Below are 13617 nucleotides of genomic sequence, written 5' to 3'. Positions count from 1 at the left end.
AGTGTTAGATGCAAGCATGTCAATTTGTAGTGATCTGAAAACTTGTGTGTTCTGGTGTCCAATGTTTACTGGAAAAATCTGGGTGAATTAAAATCGTACAGTGGTTTTGTGTTGTGCATAAATCGGGATATATGTTCTGCCAAAAATGAAAAGTCCTAATAAGGATTGAAGTTTTTTAATGGTATTTGGTGATTGTAATTGAGTGCACTTCTCAAGGAATTGTGGTGCCAGGCTCTTACCATCATTTGATAACACGCATAGTAAGAATAGGGCACTGAGAATAGCAATTTTAGTTTTCTTAAAGTTGAATTTGCAGCCATGGTCAGCAATCCTAAAATATTGTGATCTGGTCTGGTTAGTTGAGTGTTTAAGTCATCACTCATTAGATAGATGTCACCATTATAGGATGATGCTTTTCAATCAATATCGTGCAATATTGATGTTACATGGGCAGCAAAGAGTCATGGATTGTTCTTATACCCCTAAGGGAGCCAAAAAACACAGCGTTGTGAGCAGAGTGCTGAAAAAGTGGTTAAATCCCATGTTCCAGATGCTATGTTTTGGCAGAAGAACCCATTGGAAATATCCCAGATTGTTTTACAGCCAATATTATTCATTAAAGCCATACTATTTGAGTTTTGTATTGCAAATGTGCATGTGTTGCTGCTTAAATGTCTGTAATCTAAGACCATTCTATAGCCGTGATCCAGCTTAGCTACTGGAAACATGGGAGGTACAAAGGGTTCAAATATTCTCTGTTGCACAAATTGTGATAAAATTTCCCTCACAGGAGCTTTTGCTTCATGTTTTATTTGGTACTGTGGTTGCACTTGCGTGCTGGACCCTATGAGTATTACATAATAAGGCAAGTCCTTATCCCAGCCCACGCGGTTGCAGTATAGTGCAAGGGCTTGTCCAAGAGCTAATTCTGCAGCATAGGCTTGTTTTACTTCTTTAGGGACTAGGACCTAGAACAATTGTTATATTACATGTTCACCATGAGGGAGAGTTGTAACAAACTCCAGAGGCCAGTCCTGTTAGGGTTTCCCAGAAAATCACTTAAATTGTGTGTTTTATGTCCCCCTCAAACTGTAAATTCAATTTATATACTCTGGAGAAGCGTCCCGACAATCTGGGGTTTCAACCTCCATGAAGTTATTAGTTGCTTTTGCATGCAGATACCTCTTGAACATTCTGGCAAAGTGTCATGACCTCTTTCGCACTGTCTAGCAGAGTCACTGCCCACATCCTATTCTGCAGTAATGTTCTCAGTACATGCAGCATATTTTGCGTAAATTCCTGCAACCTTCTTTTGGGGTTTCCTTTTTTATGATGATGTCAGAAGAGTGTTGTGAGACCTTTTTCAGTTTCAGGTATTCTTCTTGCCTGCGCTCTGACTGTCCCGCTCTCTCAGCCCGTTAGTCGATGAGTCCTGAAAGATACAAGAAGGGCATGTATCAATGTGCTGTTACCGGTCAGGTTGGTTTAAAGTATCTCAGTTACGTAAATTATTACATTTTTCCGAGCTCCCTGGCTGTGGAAATTGTCCCAGTGATTTTGTGTTTTCTTTACTATTTCTTTGTTTATCCCAGTGTTTCTTAGAAGACTCTGATGCTTGCTTGATAGTATCCCTTTCAGGATTACCTTTAAGCTGTGGCTTATTTGGTCTGGCCTTTAGTTTATTGCAACCTATAGATTTATAGGTCCCTGCAATAATTTTTGGCAATTCATGGTCCTGGTCTATTAATGGAACATGCACGAGGCATTGGCAAACTGTCAGGGCTGCTGCTTCCCCTTTAATATTTCTGAAAATAATTGAGGATACTGTGGCAAAATTGCCAATTAGTTTCTTCCCCAAGTCCAGGGCCTGGCGAGCTCATATTCATTTTTTATCTGTATTAACGCATCTTCTAAAACAGCAAGATATGGCGTCCCATGAGATATTGTATAGATTGCAGAAAATACTGTATCCCATGTGGCACTGTCATCGGTTGAGGGTACCATTGCAAGTGGCAAGCACATTGTGAGAATTCTCTGTTTATCTAGGGGTCCCATATGGGTAAAACACTGCTTCAAGCTGGTTTGTTTTGTGAGCAATCCAGAATAGAATTTCCTCCCATCTGGTGGGTGCTTTACCTACAACAGCATTTATGGTCACTGGTTAATCCCAGGTGTAGCCAATTGTGGCTGGATACTGTAAGCATCCGTCACTGTGGCAGTTTGAGGTCCGCATAACAAATTGTGTTAAATTTCTGTAAAATCTAACTAAATTATTATATAAAGGGCACAGTTTGCCTACTGGTAAACTCTATATGTTAGGATATGATGTGTGGTCAGGCAGAACTGGCTATGGCCATTGCTGAGGGGACCCAAACTATTGTTGTCTACAATGTGTGGAAGGGCACCTTGGAACCAATTTTGGTGTTCCAGAAATGTTAAGGGTATTTCTAAACGTTAATATGGTCTGTATTGGCCTGGTACGTTGGCTGCTGTGTATGTATGAAATGTATTTGCACCGACTGTAGGAAAGGTGAACTGTTGCACATGGTCCTTCTTAGGGGATTTCCGCGATACCTTTTGCTTTTTTCCTCCTTTTTTTTTTTTGCTGACTCTGTGTGGCCTTAGGACTCTGGGCACTTCCCCAGTGTACTGTAGTGGGAAAGTGTGCGCACCCTTCCTACACATGCAAAGAAGGGAAGCTTATGTGATTGGTTCAAGTGCTGTACCCTGGATTGCCCTGTAAAAAGGTAAACCACATACCAAGGCAGGTACAGCCTGGCTACTAGGAGGACGTTGCTCTAAGCCTGTCAAGCATGTATCCAGCCAGACATTGCAGGCCTGTGGAGGCGCACTTGTGCCTATGCTTAGGTTGGCACTTTTAACTCCGTAACCTATTTGGAGCGGGCCCTCCGCTACCCCTAGAGCACCCCCTGAAGGGCAGAGCAGGTGGTAGACGAAAGGCAGGGCAGGGACACATGGGTGTCCCACGCCCTGGTAGTGAAGAACCCCCAGATTTATTTTCCCTACTTAGGGGGATCAACTATTCCCATAGGTTTCACTGATTCTCTATCCAGTGGCCTTTGGGCCCTGGTCACTTACCCTCTGTAAGTACAGTCTGAAAGTGTGCACACATTTCCTACATATGTTAGGAAGTAGTGCTGGCTAGTGTGTGTTTTCTCTTTGGATTCATCCTTTCAAACCCCTTCCTGTGGTAAAGGTGGTTTTATCAATAATAACTTTGAAATTCCACTTCTAGAAAGTAGGCACTTCTATGCTCTAGAGTGCTTTGTGTGCCTTTTAATTCACCTCTAATCCACACTGGAGGCTGGGTGAGCACATTTGTACATTCCCAAGTGACAGCTATAAACCTTGGGCATGCAAATGGAACAACAGACCTCTGCAATTTGAGGTACTGTCTGGAAAGATTAGAGGGAGAGGTTTTGACACGTGGCATCTGAAAGCCATTTCAAGGACCCACTAAAGATTAAGATCTGCATTCCACGGTCCCATGGCAAGCAGGACTGAAATTTAGGGGAGACATCTGTGGTTCAAAGGGGAACCCTCTGAACCACCGCCAACATTAAAGGCACACACCATTATAACTACTGGGGCCACACTTCAGCAAAGTTGAGATACCCTTGAAGGAACGCCGGACTGGAGATTGTGGATTGTGTGGTGCACACTGCCAGAGAAATCTGTTGTGCACAATGAGGGTTACTGCAATTGGAAGAGACTGCGCAACCTTCCTGAATAGTGGCTGGCCTGGGCTGACTGCCTGCTGCTGTGTGGCACCCTGAAGTGTGCTCGCCAAGGTCTTGTTGCCTTTCTTCTGTTATCTGGTGGAGGTCTCAGGGACATCAAAGACCTCCCATGAGGGACCTACGCCTTCTACCTGTGATACCTGGAGAGCGGTGCCCTCTTATGTGCCCACATCATCTGCTGGATCCCACCTGGTAGCAGTGGTTTGAGCGTGGGAACCAAGTATTGTGCCTGGAGATTGGATTGCTTGTTGCAGAGCCCCAAAGGAATTGCTCGCATTCAAGGAGTTTGGCCCTGCATCATGGAGTCTAGACGTGCATAAGCATCTTGTTAGTGGTGAGAAGATTCACCGGTTGCGGGGACCCGCATGGCCCATTTCATTGATAATGCTGCATTTCTCTTGTGCAGCAAGCTGACTGTGAGCTCACTGTGTGCGGTGTGGGGTCCACTGGTTGTGACCCTCAGAGGTGGGGGCCTACCCGTAGCACTGCCACATTCTACCTTGTGTGGCAATTCTGAACTTGCGCCTGCGTGTGTGACCGGAATTGTCTGGTGCGACTCAAGTCACCGGGCACCCGACATTGTGCCTCATTTCCAGGGATGAGTGGGGGGGGGGGGGGGGAGCAAATTTGTGTTCCGTAGTGCCCAGATTACCTGGGTGTGACTTTGCCCAACCTCTTTCCTAAAAGGTGCCTCCACCTTCTGAGAGGCTCCCCTACTTCATCTCTCACTCACTAATTGCTCCTTTTGATGCCCTCAGAGTAGCAGACCAACTCCCATCTCCTCACCCAGCTCCAACAACTCCTTAATACTTGGTTGTATTGAAGGACTGGGCCTGGGTGGTCAGAATAAGTGTGTGGGCTACAGAACGCTTCTGAGAGCGATCGGAAGCAGGTCCCAAGACGTGGTGACCCCGCCCTCCCGTTGTGCCTTGCAAAACTAGGCAAGTGCCTGAAGGCACAGTGGGGCAACCTTTGACTGAACTTCCATAGGGGTGGCTAAACCTCCATTTATCAACTGCCCCCTGAAATGGTCCGTTATCTATTCTCCAACCCCCCCCCCCCACCCCACCCCGAGACCCTGAATAAGTGTGACTCTGGCCAGGATCGGCCTAGTGCCTGTAGGAGTTTCATTCAACTCCAGTCTGTCAGGGGTGGGGTAGTCGGGAGGGCTGAACGGTCGAGGAGAGTTTTGGGCCACACGTCTGCGAGTACAATATCTACTGACCTGCCCGATATCAGTGCACTGCATTAGGATGCAGTGTGGCGAGTGCATGCCATACAAACCTGCGTATCTGTGGCACAGGGTACTAGTGCTGAGTGAGTGGTTGAGAGGGAACTGTCTGTGATTAACAACACTGTACAGCGGTGTTGCTCTTCCCGTTGATTCTTGCCAAGAGTGGTTTACAGTTGACATTGGTTTTACCTGTGCGGCCCCCAGCCCACAAGGCTATTCAAAAGTGTTATAATTACCTATGTGTTCACATTAACGCTATTGTTGTGAACTGGGGTGCACCATATAACTTTGTAGGATTGAACTGGAATAAATGCTCGGGTGGTCTCGTGCTGACAACATTTTGCATAGCATGGGAGTGCTGGAGGTCACGTAGGATCTTTCCCAAAGTGTACATATTACTGAGGTAATTTTAAGTCAGTTGGGCCTAATACGACTAGTGACATTTCCAAATGTGATTTATGCCCAGAGATACATGATGTTAATGTTGTTTTAACTAAGGTGTGTTGAATGCAAACTTTATTTACCTACACCTCGTGTGAAGTCTCTTTTGTGATGCTCAGTGTATTTGTTGTGTGGGAGTGCTGTGCCAAAACTTTCCACATTGCCCCTGTGATAAGTCTGACTGCTTAGTGCCAAGCTACCCAAAGGTAAGCGCGGGGTATACAGTTAGTTTAATCACCCACCCCTGACGGGAGTGGTAGGTTCTGTCTGGCTAGGGCCTCACCTCAACCAACCAGAACATTCCGCCTCCAACATGAACCATGAGTAAAAAAAACTTCCGTTTTGTATGCACTGTGTGCTTCGACCACGAAGGTAACATCTCCACCCCCATTTGCTAGCCCATTTTAGGGTAAATGTTTTATAACAGAATGTCTGCAATTAGCATGAATATTAATTGGATTTGCCATTTTAAAGTATGGAATTCAGACCAGGAAAATACGAAAGTAGGGTATCCTGTTAAGGTTCACGCTTGAACAACCCATAGACAAATATAGGTACTTCTAATACAGCTGAGGAGGATTTGATCCCTAACACCACTGTTGTCTCCGTATTAAGATGAATAATGCACCTTGGGCACACAAGATAAAACTACTCAGGAGACCTGTTAATTAAGTACCTGACTTATAAACGTTGGTGGTGCTATGTTATACAGTTCCTACTAAGATAATAGGACTGCGTATTTAGGATGGCAGAACTTTAGAATGTGGAAGGTATTTATGGCAACTTCAACATGATACTCTGACTGCTCAGGGAAGTTATGGAAACAGATCTCACCCTTTCATCGTATTACTCGTGCATGCCCAGGCGAAACACAAGAGAGATATGAGATAAGTTTTAAATACATTTACTGAAACAGTTGTAATTTTGCATAGAAAGAATGAGCTGCGGTAATTAAGCAGATGAAACAAAGCAACGTGACCAGCAAAATGAACATGGTAAAGATAATTAACAGGCCAACCATGGTAAATGAGTTCTAGAGGTTCCAACCTGACACTAACACTAAGCTGAGAGGATAGCAGGTGTGCCCTTCTTCCTGCCCGACCTACAGGGATTAACCTTAGCCCCATACCTGGAAATGGTTTCAGGAGTCGGCCTATTGTGTAGATAGCAATCCTCTCGGGAAGCTGGTAGATTAGTGCCAGAAGAGCACCGTGTTGAACACAGCACTCGTCCCTGCCGTGCAAAGACTAGCGCAAAGGGGGAGCCGGGGGTCCCTGCACTGCCCATGCACTTGGCATGGGCCCCCCATGGACAGCCCCGTCGTGCTTTCCACTGCCCAAAATAGGGTCTGATAGGGTACAAGTTTGGTGAGCAGCCTCCACTGCCCGACAAACTCGTAATGGGGGCCTCTGTATTCACCCTAGCTGCTCGCGAGCACCTAGACACCCGGAGCGATAAGGGGAAATTGCACTTCCTATGGTGCCCCCTCGCCGAGCCCACATTGAACCGCTTGCATACTGGTGGCCCCTCAAAAGCCCCTAATACATGGTACCTAGGTACCCAGGGCATTGGGGTTCCAGGGGATCCCTATGGGCTGCAGCATTTCTTTTGACACCCATAAGGAGCCCATGCAAAGGCTTCTGCAGGACTGCCATTGCAGCCTGTGTGAAAAGGTGCATGCACCGTTTCACTGCCATTTACACTGCACCAGGTCACTTATAAGTCACCCCTATAGCAATCCCTTCAGCCCTGAGCCCAGGATGCAGAGTACCTGTGTGTGAGGGCACCCCTGCACTAGCAAAGGTGCCCCCACAACCTCCAGGACCATTTTCCCAGACTTTGTGAGTGTGGGGACATCATTTTACAGGTTTACTGGACATAGGTCACTACCTGTGTCCAGGTACATAATGCTAACTCCGAACATAGGCATGTTTGGTATCAAACATGTTTGAATCATACCCCAATGCTTTTGCAAGCATTGGTTGTATAATTCCATGCTCTCTGGGGGCTCCTTAGAAGACCCCTTGTACTGCTATTGCAGCCTTCTGAGGTTTTCCAGGCAGCCCCAGCTGTTGCCACCTCTCAGACAGGTTTCTGCCCTCTTGTTGCTTGAGCAGCTCAAGCCCAGGAAGGCAGAACAAAGGATTTCCTTTGGGAGATGGGTGTTACACCCTCTCCCTTTGGAAATAGGTGTTACAGGCTTGGGAGGGGTAGCCTTCCCAAGCCTCTGGAAATGCTTTGAAGGGCACGGGTGGTTCCCTCCTTGCATAATCCATTCTACACCGATTCAGGGACCCCCAGTCCATGTTCTGGCATGAAACTGGACAAAGGAAAGAGGAGTGACCGCTCCCCTGTCCATCATCACCCCAGGGGTGGTACTCAGAGCTCCTCCGGAGGGTCCGTGGGTTTTGCCATCTTTGATTCCAAGTTGGTAGGGCACTCTGGGAGCATCTGAGTGGCCAGTGCCAGCAGGCAATGTCAGAGCCCTCCCTTGATAGGTGCTTACCTGTTTCGCTAACCAATCCCCCTTTCAGGGCTATTTAGGGTCTCTCTCTTTGGTGGTACTTCAGATTCAGATTGCAAGACTCCAGTAGGAATTCTCTGCATCCTTTACTTTACCTTCTTACTGAAGAAACTGCATCTGGACCCAAAGACGACTTCTGCAACATTGTATTTCCAGCTCCCGCCAGCACCTGCAACTGTTTCCAGGTCTTGCATCCTCCAAGGACTGCCTGTCTTCAGCCTGCACCAGAAGAACAAAGGAATCTCCCTTGGAGTGAAGGAGTCACTCCCCTACTTCAGGAGGCACCTCTCTGCAGCGACAACCGGTGGCGTGGGTCCCCTCTCCTGACGAAGTGCATGGATCCAGTAACACGGGTGGTGGATTGAAGTGGTCCTGACATCCAACTTTGGTGGAGGTAAGAGCTTGCCTCCCCACGCAAGATAGTACTCCACCACGTGTTTTGCAGTTGCAAGGCTTGTTGGCATCCTTCCATCAAGTTCTTCGTGCACTGTGCAGCTCCGGCCCCCAGCACTCCTTCCTGCGACGCACCGCTTCCTAGGTGGTTCTCTGGCGGAGCGGGGTCCCTTTGTGTAGTGCTGCGTGGGCCTTCTTTTGCACCTTCTTCGTCCCTGTGCTGTGGGACTCCTGTGCGCGCTGCCTGTTCTTCTGTAGGCTTTCTGAGTTGCTGAGGGCCCCCTCTGGCTCCCCCTCCTCGGTAGAGTTCACCAGGTCCCTCCTGGACCCGGGCAGCGATGTTTTCCGCTAACTGCGAGATTTGCGTGTGCCGAGGCTTGTTGGCAGAATCCAGCGACGCAAACCAGACTGCAATCATCCATCCGGCGTGGGACATCATCTGCACCAACCATGAACCTGCATCCGTCTTCTTGGGTGCAGTACTGACTGGTCTTCACTGGTGGTTCTTCTTTTGCACCTTCATCCAGGTTAGCAGAGGCTCCTGTTCTCCCTGGACTCTTCAGTGCTTCTTGGACTTGGTCCTCTTCTTCTACAGGTCTTCAGGTCCAGGAATCCACCGTTGGTGCCTTGCAGTCTCTTCTGGTTCTTGCAATATCTTCTTTCTCATGTTCTTGTGTGTTCTAGGAAAGTTACTGTGATTTACTCCTACTTTCCTGGGCTCTGGGGTGGGTTCTATTACTTACCTTTGGTGTTTTCTAATACTCCCAGCACCCCTCTACACACTACACTTGCCTAGACGGGAAACCGACTTTTGCATTCCACTTCCTTAGTATATGGTATGTGTTCCCCCAGGCCCATTTCTAACTATTGTGATTTTCACTATTTGCACTGTTTTCTAACTGTTTTTACAGCTATTTCTACATACTAGTGTATATAAGTTGTGTATTACTTAACTTCTAAGGGAGTATAGTCTCTTTATTTTTAACACTGAGTATTTTCTTTCATGTGTGTGAGTACTTTGTGACTACAGTGGTATTGCATGAGCTCTGCATGTCTCCTAGTTAGGCCTTGGCTGCTCATCCACACTACCCCGAGAGAGCCTGGCTTCTAGACGCTGTCTACATTTCACTAATAAGGGATAACTGGACCTGGTATAAGGTGTAAGTACCTTAGGTACCCACTACAAACCAGGCCAGCCTCCTACACACCCTCTGGCCTAGATTCCTTGGCGGTGCAAGACGGAGTCACTCCACTCCCACCTGGAGACAGAGAAGAGGTCTACTGCAACAACGCAATGCACCTCTGCAGCTGCAGTGAATTTCAAGGTGGTTGGAGTCCACGATGGACACTGGTTCCTTGGAGCCCAAAAAGGTCCCTGCAGCGGTGAACCTCAGTTCCCAACCCTGAAGGTCTATGCGACCTCAGAGGAGAGGGTGATGGCCCTGGGGAACCCAAACCCTCATTATATTCAGAAGTTCATCCTTATATTGGGTTATGAGTCATTTAAAGCCCCCTCGTGCAACCACCATTATTTGCTGCTGCTTCCTCCCCTTTGGGCCGGTGGAGGAACCGGACTGGAGGAGACTGCCCCCTCGGAGGGGATTAACAGTGGGCCCGACTGCTCATGCTGCTGGGACCAGTAGTGGGTCTCTGTGCAAGCAGGTCGGTGGCACTAACTTACACCCAAAAAAGCAACAGCCTAGATCCCTCATGTGTAGGTCCTCTGGGGATAAGCTATATGCTTAATCATAGCAGCGAGGGGCAACGTTGCCCAATTGTCTGCAGAAATGATCTCCTGACCCCGCCCAACCCCCTTTGTAGCCGACTGCGATGTTGAATGGCCAGAGGATTGTTACCCCGCACAGACTGTCAGCATATATTGGGACTGTAGATGCCAGACTGCAGGCCCCTTGCACCATGTTTCTCCTGTTGTGGAAACTACACTGCGCCCGACTGCTTGTGCTGCTAGGACCACGGACAGGTCTTCATGCAAGCAGGTAGTGACCATCCTGGCGTGAAACAGCTGCCTATGCACATTCCAACAACTTAAGATTTGTGGGGCTTTCTGAGGAAGTTGAAGGGGAATCATTGGAAAGCTTCCTGAAACAAAGGATCTCTGTCCTCGATCCTGGAAGGACAGCTGTCATCCTGTTATCTTATCGAGAGGGCCCACAGATCTGACAGCATAACCTCCAAAATCCTAAACTAAAGCGGCAGGAACAACACTCTCCATGCTGCCAGGGAAAAAAAGATTGGTGCACTTCCAATCCACTGCAATCCTTATGTTCCTTGACTACACTCGAATAGTCCAACAACAAATAAAAACATTTGAAGCTGTCAATCAAAAACTAATATTACATGTATGCTCATTGTTCCAGCATGGCTCAGAGACAATTACTTCTCTAAATCTCGCTTCTGTGACATTCCCAAGGCAGCTTGGGAGTGGATGACAGAACAGCGACCCTTGATTGGTGACCTTCTCCTGTCTTGGGCCCCAGCCTGTTCCGAGGAGTGTGGGCAGTGGACCATGCAAGCCTCATCCAAGAGGTTGCTAAAAATGGAAGAGGTCACATAGGAGGAGAATCCGCATGGATGATTCTTTGAAACCTTTAGCCACGAGGACGGACAGCCCAGAACATAGCACAAATGCAAAGCCGCTTGTGCCGTGGGCCTCTCGCAGGAGGAAGGTTCTCCTCCCAAAGGTCCACCTAATTCAGGGCATCATGACTACCACATCCAGCTTTCGATTCGCTCGGGAAACCAATGCTGTGGTGTGACTTGTTTCGCCAGCAGCATGTTATCCCACTATGGATTTACTCGCCGGACGGGTGACTTAAGTGGATAACCCCAGTACTGTTACTCGCCAGTGTGTTCTGGTCTTGTTGGGACAACAGATGCTTCTTGGGTGGAAGAGTAGGGTGGGGGTAGTTTGGGGGGAGGGTTCAGCTAGTGTTTTGGCCCCATTGGCCTCAGTTCATCTGACAGTGCCAGCCAGTGGGCAGACACATTGGTACCATATCAGATACAGAGGGTTATTCACCAGTCGACACACTCTCGGGGGCTTTTCCGGGATACCTGAATGCCTGGGCTCAACCTTAAAATTATGACATGGGATGTGAATGTTCTCAATGATCCCTTTAAGCGTGGCGCAGTGCTGGGCTTTGCAAAATGCCCGTCAACAGCCATCCTATTCTGACAGTTAACACAGCTTTTGGGCACTCAATACCTCGCCCTGGCCCAATATGGGTATACCAATCTGGTTACTATAAGGGCTCCTAGGTGGTGGGCATCCTTATCCAAAAATGTGTGCCGATGGTGCTCTCCCGTAAGGTGTCCAACCTGCAAGGCCAATACATAGTGGTGGAGGACACGGTTTCAGGCTCTGCGTACAACGTGGTCTGTATGTGCTCCCCTAAATACCCCCCACTTTAGACAGTAAGAGGCGCATTACTGGAGCTCCCGCGTGACATGACAGTGATGGATGGGGACTTTAGTATGGTGTTGTGAGCTCATTAAGATTGCTCACAGACCAGGGCTGGAGGTCCCCCTCCTCAGCTACTGGCGCACAGGGGGTACAGCCTAGGGCTTTGCGATTTCTGTCGGGTGTGGAATCCAGACACCTTGGCATACACTCAGACCTCAGCTGCACACAAAACAATGTCCTGCGCCTACCTATTCTTTACACCGGCCTCCAACTCAGGGCGTGATTTACATCTTGGCCGAGGGGAAAACTCCGTCACATATCTCATCCGCTGTATTACGATCCCATTGCAGAGAACGTAATACAGCGGACATGATATCCGTCACATTTGTGAAAGAGTATTCCATCCGCCAAGATCTAAATAAGGTCCTAACTCTATATCACGGGCCCATGCATCTTCCTAAGGGAATTGCAGACCAATTTTATTCACAGACTGATTCACACGGGCCAATGTGGAATTATGCCTCAACGTAGTACACAACACTGCATCTGTAGGGTACAGGCAGCAGTGACATATCTGCAGCAGCTCCCAGGGTCTAATAGCTTTCTCCTAATTGATTATAAAAAGGCTTTTGATTCCCTAGACATTTTTGTTGGACATCCTTCAATGCTTCAGCTTTGGACCTCACTTTGGCCCTCATTCCTACCAAAAGACCGTGGAGGCCATTCTGGCTTTCCCGCTGGGCCGGCGGGCGACCGCCAAAGGAGCGCCCACCGGCCCAGCGGGAAAGGCCCTGCAACAAGGAAGCCGGCTCCGAATGGAGCCGGCGGAGTTGCAGGGGTTCGACGGGTGCAGTTGCACCCGTCGCGATTTTCACTGTCTGCAATGCAGACAGTGAAAATCTCTATGGGGCCCTGTTAGGGGGCCCCTGCACTGCCCATGCCAGTAGCATGGGCAGTGCAGGGGCCCCCAGGGGCCCCACGACACCCGTTCCCGCCATCCTGTTCCTGGCTGTAAAAACCCCCAGAAACAGGATGGCTGGAAGGGGGTCGGAACCTCCATGGCGGCGCTGCCTGCAGCGCCGCCATGGAGATTCAGCCCATGCAGGGGAAAACCGGCGGGAAACCGCCGGATCCCCTTTTCTGACCACAGCTTTACCGCCGCGGTCAGAATGGGCTGGGAAGCACCGCCAGCCTGTTGGCGGTGCTTCTGTCATTTTAGCCCTGGTAGTCGCCGACCGCCAGGGTTAGAATAACCCCCTTTGTGTTGTATTTACAGATGCCTTATGTTCGCCGGTCTGCACAAGTGTGGGTTAATCGGGTATTATCATGGACATTTCTTATACAGCATCGCACCAGACAGGGGTGCCCCCTGTCTTCATTTTTCTTTGCCTTGGCAATAGAACCTCTGTCATCATATGTGCAATGAGACACAAGTCCAGGGAATCCAGTGGGGTAGTGGCTTAGAAGATAGGACAGCATTACATTTTATGTTTTGGTTTTTGTGGCTGTCCTGGAAAGCAGGGGACCGAGATTGCTTCATATGTTAGAACTATATGGCTGGGCCTCCAGCCTTCTGGTCAGTTGGTCCAAATCACTCCTGGTCCCCTTAATGGGATTGCTACCAAGAACAACATGGCAGATCCAGGTGCTGATCCATAGAGTGAGTTTCCTTTATTTAGGCATTTACATATCGTTGCTCCTAACGCTTGTTTGGTCCCTTTGTCTCTTGCTACTCGTCTGCAGGATGCAGAATGACCTGAGAAGTGGAACCGTCTGCCAATTAATGTACTGGGGAGGGTAGCTCTCTTCAAGATGATGATCCTCCTTCGCTTCTTATTTG

General features: G+C 48.5%; 1 long non-coding RNA gene across 2 annotated transcripts in view; it reads right to left on the bottom strand.

Moving 5' to 3' along the window:
- Positions 1-199: 199 nt before the first annotated feature.
- LOC138302197 (uncharacterized) overlaps positions 200-13617 on the bottom strand; it is a 342251-nt gene continuing 328833 nt past the window's right edge. For both annotated transcript variants that reach the window (XR_011205332.1, XR_011205331.1), the window contains one exon: positions 200-1432. This is a non-coding gene — a long non-coding RNA (uncharacterized lncRNA). The remainder of the gene's footprint in view (positions 1433-13617) is intronic.

Source organism: Pleurodeles waltl, chromosome 6 (assembly GCF_031143425.1).
Source record: "Pleurodeles waltl isolate 20211129_DDA chromosome 6, aPleWal1.hap1.20221129, whole genome shotgun sequence".
NCBI lineage: Eukaryota > Metazoa > Chordata > Amphibia > Caudata > Salamandridae > Pleurodeles > Pleurodeles waltl.
The sequence above is the reverse complement of the archived record's forward strand: the minus strand, read 5'-3'. Positions and strand labels throughout refer to the sequence as shown.